At 28.9% G+C, this 10,498-nt stretch overlaps 1 long non-coding RNA gene across 1 annotated transcript; it reads left to right on the top strand.

The window, feature by feature from the left end:
• Window positions 1-5,147: 5,147 nt before the first annotated feature.
• On the top strand, window positions 5,148-9,286 carry LOC140920199 (uncharacterized). The gene is made up of 2 exons (XR_012162898.1): window positions 5,148-8,629; window positions 8,950-9,286. It is a non-coding gene; the product is annotated as an uncharacterized lncRNA (long non-coding RNA).
• The last annotated feature ends 1,212 nt before the right edge of the window (window positions 9,287-10,498 follow it).

The raw sequence follows: 10,498 nt of genomic DNA, 5'->3' as shown, positions 1-10,498 counted from the left end.
ATTGGTAAATGACTAATAATATTATAAAATAATTTATAAATTTATTATAAAATAACTTATAAAATAATTTGATAATAATATAGATTATAAATTATTATCAAATTGTAAAATAATTTATAAATTATAAATTTGTTATAAATAATTATAAAATAATTTTATAATTTGTTATAAATTTGTTATAAGTTATAAATAAATTTCTGTATTTTAATAATTGGAAGTAACTTTTTTAATAATTTTTCATATATTCTTATTTTATGATTATTTTTTATAAATTTGTGTATTTTTTGGTAAATAGAATATATATTTTTATTGTATAAAATGTTACTAAAAAATGGATTGATAAACAGACCCCCGAATGCCAAATTTTTTTAAACGGAGAATGATAAGATGCTTTAAATGAAATTTAATATGTTATATATATTTTTATATGAAATGCTAACGTTTTGTCAATTTAGTTATTTTAAAACAGACCTCCGAATGCCTTACGAATGTCACCTCGCCTACGAATGCCACTTCATTCTATTTTATCCACCTATACAAATATTTCCCACGTCAGCCAAAAAGCTGATGTGGACCACTCCTCCTTTCTCCCTCTCAATCATGCTCTCAATGTCTAATCTCCTTCAATCCTCATCTCAATCACTAATTTATAAATTTATGAAAATCACTAATTTATAAATTTATGAAAATAATCATAAAATAAGAATATATGAAAAATTATTAAAAAAGTTACTTCCAATTATTAAAATACACAAATTTATTTAAAATTATAATATATGAATATATTAAAAAATATAATGAACAAAAGTTTACTATATATATGTGTTTTGAAAAAATATGTTAATACTAAATTTTTATCAATTAAATTATATATTTATAATTGAATGCTATTTTTTATTTTTATTTTCCTTATTATAATAATAATTTGAATGTTAAAAACATAAATGAAAACTTTAAATACCTAAAATTGATTTAAAGTATATGTAAATCTTTAATAAAATTAATTTCAAACTCTTGATGAAATATATTCAATAATTTTTTTTTACAACAACTTCTCATGCTCGCAATTAAAAAATCATACTAATAAAACAAATAAATTTAGACTACGCTACAATATAATTCAACATTAACCTTTTTTTTCTCTCTTACTCCATACTATAAATTCAACGTTTATATTTTATTATTTTATTCTGTTAATAATTGTAATTGTTATATACATCAAGTTTGTTGCAAAAAGTGGAGAAAAAAATGAATGTTAAAGTTGAATGTATTCAACAAAATTCAAGTTTTTTTTTTATTGGTGTATTAGTTTTTTTAAATATAAGTGAAATATATTTTTATACGTCTTAATATAAAATAGGCTTAGACCAAAGTTTAAAATAAAGTCTTTGATAGATAAATAGATTAGAGTCAAGTTTTAATTTTTTTTAAGTTAACAAAACTCGATCCGATCCATCTATTCTCACCCTATAATAAAATATAATTTAAATATTATATCATATAAAATCAAAATTTTAAAAATGTCATGTTAAATATTAAAAAAAATTCTAAATTTCATTAATATATTAACTTATTAATCTATTAAAAAAAATGTCTAAATACTTTTTAAAATGTTAATATAAATTAAATTTTTAAATAAACTAATAAGTCGTGTTTGACTTTCATACTCTCATTAAAAAATATAAATTAAAATATTTTACTTTTTTTTTCTTTTCAAGAGGTCGCATCCCCGTCCTGCAATCAGAGAAAATAAAATTTAGTACAGTAAGAGGTTGCATCCCGGAGATGTGACCATGTACACGGTCTTCAAATTTATTTATTTTTTCATTTTGTAATTTAAATTTTTTTTAATTTAATAAATTAAAAATATTAAAAATAAAATAAAATACTATTAATAAAATCAAATAAAACACATTAAATTAAGCAAACTTTACAAAAAAGGTCATCGATCAAAGAGGCCTACAAAAAAAATATAATCGAGACTTGAATCTACTAACAACTTGCTACTCAACTACATGTAGATCTAGAAAAAAAAAATGAACAACATGAAGGGGTAAATTACAAAGACTTATTGATGAGACAACAACCACCACCAACTAAAAAGGAAACACAAAAAAGCAGGAATAATTGTTTTACAATCTCGTGACAATTATACTACACAATACTGACAAAAATATAGATAACTCTAAAGTAAAGTATACACTCGATAAAATCATTAAAATTATAATTTAGCCGTTTAGGTAGAAATATTTAAAATTCAATTTATAGAAAAGTGAAATCACAATGAGCAACCAAAAAATATCATAGAAAATCAAACAAGTAAAAATATAAAATTTTGAGAACCAAGAGACGACTTCATTTCATTGATATTATTTTCCATCTAAGGGTGATCTTTCCCTTAGGGGTGACTCCATCTAACAGATAGTCATCTTCTTTCAATTCTACAATGCATCGTCACACATCAATTAGAGAGCTTTCATCTCGTTGATAGTCATATCCTCCTATAGATGACATCTCTCATAGGAGCAGCTTCATCTAATGGTAACTCTCCTTAATCAAAATGATGTAACTAGATGTACCTACCGCCGTTAAAGATTTCATAATTATAACAACGATTTTCAAAACACGTATTTAAAAATCATCTCTTATTTCATAGTAACTCATTGAAAACATATTCAACTGTATAACAATTTAATATTTAAATATTTTATAACTCATAAATAAATCAAACTACTAACATATTATATAACAAATACCATGAAAATAAATAAACGATGAAATTGAGAAAAAAAATCAAAGATTGTGTTCTCCAATTTTTTTAAATAATTACTTTAACCTAAAAACGAGTAAAATAATAATTATAAGATAATAAAAATATGACAATGATTGTTGTCTATTCACAACTATGGAGAATCGCATAAGTTTGTTCTCCAACAACTCCTAGAGTAGTTAACATGACATAAGCTGACAAATCTAAGTATAAAAAATATTCTCAATACTTTAGAAAAATTATTTTAGAGTTTTAGCTAACTGGAATTCATAAAAATCATTTAGATCTACTTTAAACACAAAAATAAGATGTTTACACAAACTACATTTTTTCTAGAGATTCATATTGACATTAAAATTGTGTATTTACCTCAAAGAGTCTCAATAGACACCTCTCAAATAATGATTACTCTTCTTCTTCCTTAACTAACTAACCCTAATCCCAAATTCCTAACCAAGAGTATTTGTAGGAGTATGAGAAGTTATGTTTTTGGGGATGTTAAATTCATTATAAGGATTGAGGATTTAAGTGTGCAATTGGTGTTGTGGAGTGAAAAGAAGCAAAGAGAAAAAGAAGGGAGAAAAAAAAAATGGAGAAGGTGGGTGTTGGTGTAAGGGGGGAAAAGATTGCCTACCTTTGTGGCGGGAACTGCACCATACATTTAAAGCAATCTCACGCGTTCGATTAATCTAACGCTCCAAAACAAGCCACACGTTTATTATTTAAATCTATTTATTTTAAAACAAAACTTAAAAACATGCCTTTGTGGCTTCACCCGTTTATATTCGTCGTCGTCTCCCACACCTCCGTCGTCAACTGTACACCGTCGTGCGTCGCCGTCGAAAGTTTCAAAAATAATCTGCATCAAATCAAATTGACAACAACTATAATACAACTCATATCAATTCATAGTGTAGGTGGACAACGGTTAACATATGGATGAAATTAGGGATTTTGGGGTTGCATATCTATTTTCAGTTTAGGTGTGCTTACGAGATATGTGTGTGATTCATTTGATTGACCATCGATGGCAGTGTAGGAGAAGATGGCGACACGCGACAGTGGCGGTGGCGGTGTACAGGAGGTGTGGGGGACGACGACCACACGTGGGTCACATATGCATGATGTATTGCGTGAAGAAGAATCATGAACGTGAAATGTGTGAACTCAATTGACTTTTGATGGCGGCGAACGACGGTCTACAGTTGACGACGGAGGTGTGGGAGGTGACGACGAAGTGGGTCACGCAAGCATATTATAGGAAAGAAGAATGTGAATGAGTGAAGCCACAAGGCATGTTTTTCAGTTTTGTTTTAAAATAAATAAAATATAAATAATAAACGCGTGACTTATTTTGGAGCCTTAGATTAATCGAATACACGAGATTGCCTCAAAAATATGGTGCAGTTCTTGCCATAAAGATAAGCAATCTTTTTTCAGTGTAGGAGAGAAGGAGAAAAAAAAAATGAAGTGAATACATAAAGTAGAGTAAAGTTGGTTTAATTTTATATATTTAATATTAATATTAAATATATATTTTAAAATGAAACAATGCAGATTAATTGTATTTATTGTAAACTATAACTCTATAAGAATGAAAATTAAAATCACTAAAGAATATGAGACATACACATAGAAATAGATAGGATGAGTTGAGTTTCTTTTAAATATATATCCCTTTTTAAAGTCCAAACCTTTTGGTCAATCTGATCTTATTTGATAGTCCACTTAAAATATATTTTACAATAAATATTTAAAAATATTAAAAAATTACAAGGCTTATATTCTTAAATTATTGGAAAAATAACATGTATATGATTTAATACATTATACACAATGTAATATAATTATATTATAAATTTTGTTTAACTATTTTAAAAAAAAAAATAACTTTTTAGGTGGTTTGAAATACAGATTTTTTATAATTAAGTAAGTTTCTAAAAAATTATAGATTTAATTTTGGCTAGTCCATATGTTTGTATCATAGTAGTATAATCCATTTCTATTTTCTTTGGCGACTTCCAACTATTTTTTTTTATCGATTTTTATGTAAATTTTTAATTTAGTCTGATTACTCTAGAAGTTTTTGAGCAATTTGAGAATTTTTTTGTTGTTAAATTGTAAAAGCTTGTAATTGAATTGATAATTTATAATTGCATTGTTGAACTAAAAAAAATATTTAATCAAGTCTATGGACTTATTACTAGGTTCCTCTAAACTTAAAAAAAATTATTTCTAATGAGATCCTTAAATTTTTAATTAGTTCCCTTAATATAGGACAAACTATATTAAGAATTCAACAGCAAATTACTTTAAAATATTTTTTTTAACAATTACTTCAAAATTTAATCATCAAATTTTTGGTTCGGATATAACTATTTTGTTTTATTACCAAAGAAAATTATTTTTTATTACAAAAAGTTTTGGTTTTTTTTTTGTTAAAAAGGGTCGAATAATTATAAAGCGGTAGTGGGCCAAAATAACTAAGCCCAATATGATAGGCTTTATAAACAACATAGACACTCCTTTTCCCATTACGCGTTTCACACAAGGTACGTTTTTATTTTACGATGCTATGTCCGTTATTTCAATTTCAATGGCAGTTTCTTTTTCTTCAAGAAAATATTGAAACTTGTGTGAAACGTACTTGTGCCTCACTGTTGCAACTCTGTTTGCATTCATTCATTTTGCGAAACCATTTTCTCATTCTTGATTTCAATTTTCTGCTTTGATTGATGAAACATGTTCTGTCTCTGAAAATCCTATTTGGTACCAAGGTTTTGAAATACACTTTTTACGTTGTTACACGATTTTGGAATTTCATTTCAACAAATTTTGTCCCGTCTGGTTTATAATTGGGATATCCATTTTCTCATTCTTGAACATTCAATCTTCTGCTTAAGAAAAAGAAAAGAGATGAAATCTTTTTTTCAAAAAGGCTGCGGAGTACACGACCCATAACCCTAGTCTTCTTGAACGTTTTTGTCCCGCAATGTTCGAACTCTGTTTTGCATCAATTTTTGAAAAACTTCTTTTTCGTTAGTTATGGTAAATTAGGAATTTTCTTTGCAAAGTATTTGAATTCACAGCTGTTGGGATATACATATTTTCTCATTCTTGATTAGTCAAGAATATTCATTCAATCATCTGCCTGAGAAAAAGACCCGCAAAACATTTTATATGCCAAGACCCAATTACGTACCAATATTTTGAATTATTCAATTCAATCTTCTGTTTGAAAAAATATTAATTGAGCAAACATGCTCTGTCCCAAGACCCTATTTGTTTCCAAGATTTCTAAAGAAAACAAACTTTTTACTGTTGTTACGATGATGATGGAGTTTATTTCATTCTTGAATTATTCAAGAGCATTCAATCTTCTGCTTGAGAAATAAAAGAACATTAATTGAGCAAACGTGCTCTGTCCTAAGACCCTATTTGTTTCCAAAATTTTGAAAGAAAAAAAGTTTTTACTGTTGTTAGGATGATGATGGAGTTTTTATCTCATCCTTGAATTATTCAAGAGCATTCAATCTTCTGCTTGAGAAATAAAAGAACATTAATTGAGCAAACATGCTCTGTCCGAAGACCCTATTTGTTTCCAAAATTTTGAAAGAAAAAAACTTTTTACTGCTGTTATGATGATGATGGAGTTTTTATCTCATTCTTGAATTATTCAAGAGTATTCAATCTTCTGCTTGAGAAATAAAAGATCATTAATTGAGCAAACATGCTCTGTCCCAAGACCCTATTTTTTCCAAGATTTTGAAAGAATTTTTTTTTACAGGTGTTATGGTGATGGAGTTTTGCACAATTTTGGAATTTTAATTCCAAAAAATTTGCCCCTGGTTTAAAATTGAGATATCTAGTTTTTGCTCATACTTGATTATTTGAGAACCTTTAATCTTGGCTAAATAAAAAAGAATCTTCAATCTTCTGTTTCAAAAAAAGATAGCTCCTAAAGGGCATCGATGGATATAATTTGTTTCACAAATTTTGAAAGGGATGGATGTCTTATGAACTCTTTATTAATGTAAGGAATCCAAGTTTGGTTGGTGAATCCGATAAGTGAAATGAAATGTATTTTTTTTCTTTCATTATCTAAAAATGGGGTGGTATGCATGAACTTAATTACTTCAAATTCGACTGCGAGTTAGATATACTTTGTTTCATGATTGGGATTGAATGTCTTTATGCCCCAAAAATGATAGATGTTACCTTAATGTGAAAGCTAGTTGTTGCTGCCTTAAAGCATGGATAGATAATTTGATATCTTGAGCTTTAATGACTCTAGTCCCTTTGCAACTGTAACCTGACGTGATTTTGCAGATAAATACTTAATGAGTTGTGACCACTATTTGGGGGATTCAACAATTAACTTTTTTCTTAGTGCACATTTTGATTGGTTGTAGGCCCGATCTTAACTCTTATGACAGTTATATTTCTTGTGTTATCTAGCTAGTTGGTTTTGAAGGAGTAGTAGAGTTTGCTGTTTGGATTTTTGATTGTGCTGCTGTTCGTTTGTTGCTGAGACCAAAGGGAATGTTTGTTTAATGAAATGGCATGCCTCAAATCTGAATTGCCAAAATGATTAATTTGCATTAATGTTTAATAGGTTATAATTAACTTTGATAGTTAGTAATTGCCATGGAAGTAGATTGAGGATCAGATATTTTCTCTGTTTTTATTTGAATTGGATAGTTAGTAATTGCCATGGAAGTAGATTGAGGATCAGATATTTTCTCTGTTTTTATTTGAATTGGATAGTTAGTAATTGCCATGGAAGTAGATTGAGGATCAGATATTTTCTCTGTTTTTATTTGAATTGGATAGTTAGTAATTGCCATGGAAGTAGATTGAGGATCAGATATTTTCTCTGTTTTTTATTTGAATTGGATGTCAAATCCTGGATTTTGGAAAGGGTTTTCATCATTATGGATTTTTGTCTTGTGAAGCACAAAACAAAAATGGCAGTACTTGTGAAATGGGCCTATGCTTTGAGCAATTCTCATTTGATTATGTGAGTATATACGCAGTGTTTAAAAAGATACATACAACTAATTAAAAGCCTCTTTTTTACAGGACAACTGCTTAAAAGCTAAAGATAATATTAATATGACTTCAGCCTAATTTGTTAGACTTTTGAGCAAGTGGAATTACAATTACCTTTGTGGTTGTGGGTGTAATGCTAAGTAGTAATTGGCTACATATTCTGAACCCAATTTCTGAATTTGATAATTTCTAGCTGTTAAGGGTTTAAATGTATTATTAGCATGAATATCGCATACAAGCATCCTTAGCAGCAGCCAAACACCTTAATAACACCCCTCCAACCACAAACAAAAACACCCCATAGCAATTCCCTACAAATTACAATCACATTATTAACTTCCAGTTGCTTAAGACATCACAATGCAGCGAAATTTTCCAGGCCATACAGTCTGAGACCAGATTTGGCCTAACCACCTGAGCAACACACGACAGAAAACACAGCACCAGGTACGGATTCATTGCTAACTCAGAACCAAAATCAGCAGCAAGCCTTATCCTCTGTATCCAAAGCTGGCTCCACCGCTGCAGTCATGACCTGTGACACCGACCCATTAACCTTTTATATTAATTACAACATCAGCTCCATATAGCTGCACAGTCTCACGTAGCTGTCTCTTCTGCATGTTAGCCTAAGCCGTTGTTAAAATTGATCAAGTGTTTGATAAGAAAGCACTGTTGTGTGGGAAACAAGTAGAATATAGCATTGCTATATCCATTACCAAATGCTATCTAAAACAGAAGATATAGCATTGCTATTATGCTATATACCCTGTGAAAAGTTGTTTTGTTCCGTATGTGATTGATCAGGTACCAGCAGGTGGCGAGCTCATTTTTTTGCTGGTTTAGTCAGTCTATTATCATGACAGTTATAACAAAACTTTGATCTGTGTTGGTGGGGTTATTAAGAATTGGTGGATGGAGGTGTCTTTAGTCTACTTGTTATATTTTTTAATATATAGCCACTAGTAGAAAACACAACATTGGATGTTGGATGTTTTTGAATATATAGTTTCTATTTTTAAAGCCTTGATCATGAAGAGGACATATTATAGTATTAGCACCCTTTTATGATTTTTTTTGCATGAAATTAATCAACTGTTAAGTAATTGGTATTTGGATATTTGCAGAAGATGCTGTAAGGTATTGTTGGCAATATTATAGAAGTAGAATTAGATGAGACCAGGTGAAGAAAGAGAAGGATAACTCTAGCCTTCTATCTTCTAACAACTCAGCTGATTAGATGCAAGTCTTGAATTTAGTGACTGAATACAAGTGAGCTCTTATAAGTTATAAGTAGGTACATACAACAATTGCAATTGGAGAATTGATCATGTAAGTGTTACAGCCTCTCGATTATGCAATATATTAACCTGTTGTGATGACAGTTCTTTTGGACAATTATTCCTATGTAGCATAAATGTTTCTTGCATATGTACATTCTGGTATTCATTTCGCGATTTCATACGATAACTTGTTGTGATGACAGTTCTTTTTAGATACTTTTTATAAATATCATATGATAATTATGGATAGTTTGCTCAAAATACCAAACAAGCTTCAATTTTTACACCCACTTCATGGTTATTCAAAAAAATTGAACAATTATTCACCCTCCTATAAGTTGCAAAACCATGAACTTAGATTTGGTTCCAAGAAACCATTTTTGAAGTGGGGTAAATGTGTTTAGCAGTACCCCTTTGGAACTTGTTCCTGAATTTAATTAAGAAGATAATTTGGATTTTGAACTTCCTAGTAGCAACATTAGATTTACATTTAAGTTTTTTGTAACTTGATTTCTAGATAGTGAGATTGTCCGAAAATTTCCCCCTTCATCATCTATAATTGATTCTATTTTAAATGCAAATTAGTTCTATTTGATTCAGCTCCTGCACGTGAAGCTGAATTTTTATTATATTTTGCTATTTCATGCGGTGTACTGTGTGTGGTTAACTGTGAAGGATCTGTGTCAAAAGCCCATTGCAGTGATATATATAATATTAAGAGTCCTTTTCAGCTTGGTTGAATTAAAATTTCTAAGCAATTTCTTGATCATGAAATATATAATATGTTTAATTGCAAGTAATTGTTTTAGAGACAACAAAAAGATTGATGTTATCTATTTAAGCTGACTTTAAAATGAGATAGGATCATTCTTCAGCCTCACAAACACTTCCTATTTTTAATTGCAATTGTATGATTGTGCATCCCATTTGAAATCATCATATCCATAGGTTCATTCTTCACTTAGCGTTTAAGACATAAAAGTTTCCTCTTATGCTTGATCTCTTATTAAAAGACATAATTTTGTCAATTATGTGAAATTGATAATTGTCTAAGAATATTGAGTCCAAAGTTGGATTTTAAGTCTTAAATAAAAAAGAATATGGATTTGGTTTAAGACCAGTTTTAAAAATATAAATGTTTTTGAAAACTGATTTTTGTCAAAATCCAGTTTTTAATGCTTAAAATGGTTATGGACATAACTGATTTGTAACTAGTTTTGCAAAATATATCCGGTTATATGAATTGGTTGTAAAAATCGGGTATGATAAATGGTTTTTATATAAATTTGGATTGAATATGTGGATATGGTGATTATGAGTAATCCTATATTGTGACTTTTGTGGCCGGCTTGACACTCCTTGCCCTAAGTCGTGGCATTTTTATATATTATAT

Source organism: Cicer arietinum, chromosome 4 (assembly GCF_000331145.2).
Source record: "Cicer arietinum cultivar CDC Frontier isolate Library 1 chromosome 4, Cicar.CDCFrontier_v2.0, whole genome shotgun sequence".
Taxonomy (NCBI): domain Eukaryota; kingdom Viridiplantae; phylum Streptophyta; class Magnoliopsida; order Fabales; family Fabaceae; genus Cicer; species Cicer arietinum.
This window is presented reverse-complemented; position numbering and strand designations above follow the sequence as displayed.